Raw genomic sequence first — 1,609 nt, forward strand, 5'->3', positions numbered from 1 at the left:
CTACTCCTTGGTATTATTGAAACAAATTGAATACATAGTTATGAAAAGCAAGAGTGACTCTACCAAAATTGTGAAATTCATGGCCCCTGGGTCAGGGGTTCTGGTGCTAGGGTGGGGCTATATAGATCATATAGTGAAAGTACATTATTTCTTTGAAAATCTTTTTCTCTACTCCTGGTTATTATTTAAACAAATTAGATACATAGTTATGATAAGCAAGAGCGACTCTACCAAAATTGTGAATTTCATGGCCCCTGGGTCAGGGGTTCTGATGTTAGGGCAGGGCTCTATTGATTATATAGTGAAAATGCATTAATGCTTTAAAAATCTTCTTCTCTGCTTCTGGGTATTATTTAAACAAACTAAGTACATTGTTATGATAAGCAAGGACACCTCTTCCAAAATTGTGAAATTCATGGCCCCAGGGACAGGGGTTCTGGTGCTAGGGTGGGGCTATATAGCTCCTACAGTGAAGGTGAATAATTTCTTTGAAAATTCTCTTCTCTGCCCCTGGGTACTATTGAAACAAACTAAGTACATTGTTATGATATGCAAGGATGCCTCTTCTAAAATTGTGAATTTCATGGCCCCAGGGTCAAGGGTTCTGGTCAAAAGGGGGGGGGGGGCTCTATTGATTATATAGTGAAAAATCAAAATTTCTTTGAAAATATTCTTTTCTGCTTCTTGTTAAAAAGCAAAGAAGCTAAGTATATAGTTATGATGAGCAAGTGTGCTTCTTCCGGAGTAGTGAATTGCATGACCCCTGGGTCAGATGTGCTGGTATAAGGGTGGGGCTGTTGATAATGTAGTGAAAATGCATTAATTCTATTAAATAATCCTGTCTGCTCCTTAATGTTAAGCAGTTAAACAAAGTGATTACTTATGATGAGCAAACTTGAAACTTCTGGTCCCAGGGTGAGAGGCTCTGGTGTTTCTCGGTGGTGAAGGGGGGGGGGGGGAGGGGTCTATTGATAATATAGTGAATCTGTAGTGAAAATGCATTATTTCTTTAAAAATCTTCTCTGCACTTGGGCATATCAGAGGCAAAAAGTGTAAAAGTTGTAATAAGGAAGGGTATTTTTACCAGATTTTTGAACATCTGGACCATTTGGTCAAGTGTTCTGGTCCTAGCCAGGGCTCAATTAATTTGCATTCTACTGAGAGGAGTTATTCCCCTTTGCTGTTTACTTTTGATAATTAATCACTGTAAATAATGTACTTGAAAAATTAATAGAATAAGAGAATTATGCAAGAATTTTTATTGTATAATGCAAAAAGTATTTTCATAGTTTTAATGATCATGTGGACTTGTAAGTAATAGATAAATAAAAATGAGACAAAAATAACTTGTCTTATTAAATGTTCATCAAAGACCAAGAGAGGCCAATGTAAGAGATAGCAACTGTCAACAAAGAATTAAAATAGTACAAAAGCACTGATAGTTTGTTAATATACTGTATGGTGATAGTGATAAATGGGGAACAGATTAGAACCTAATTTATGAACTGTTAATGAATAGTAGACTAATTATTTTGTTGATCCTGATCTCCCTATTTTTCATGCTTTTGGGCAACAAAGCTTCACCTTTCATTTCATTTTAATACTCTAT

The sequence above is a fragment of the Saccostrea echinata genome, unplaced genomic scaffold, assembly GCF_033153115.1.
Source record: "Saccostrea echinata isolate AGI-Se365-2 ecotype Australia unplaced genomic scaffold, CSIRO_AGI_Sech_v1 ptg000009l, whole genome shotgun sequence".
Classification (NCBI taxonomy): domain Eukaryota; kingdom Metazoa; phylum Mollusca; class Bivalvia; order Ostreida; family Ostreidae; genus Saccostrea; species Saccostrea echinata.